This window comes from Octodon degus, unplaced genomic scaffold (assembly GCF_000260255.1).
Source record: "Octodon degus isolate 3935 unplaced genomic scaffold, OctDeg1.0 scaffold00216, whole genome shotgun sequence".
NCBI classification, from domain to species: domain Eukaryota; kingdom Metazoa; phylum Chordata; class Mammalia; order Rodentia; family Octodontidae; genus Octodon; species Octodon degus.
Window position 1 is genome coordinate 3,301,495 of NW_004524792.1, and position 241 is coordinate 3,301,735.

Consider the following 241-nt stretch of genomic DNA (forward strand, 5'->3'; position numbering starts at 1 on the left):
TATATATTGAGGCAGTATCTGGCTATATTGCCCAGGCTGGACTTGAACTTACAAATCTCCTGCCTTGGCCTCCTGAGTAACTGGAACTACAAGTGTGCACCACCGTTCCTGGAGGGGTTGGTTCTTTAACTGCCATAGGTTGGAAGGGCAGTGTAACTAAGTGATATAGTGTATGCTTAGCCTGCTGGAGTCTATGGGTTCAATCCCCAACCCTTCCAAAACATAAATAATAATATCAAAT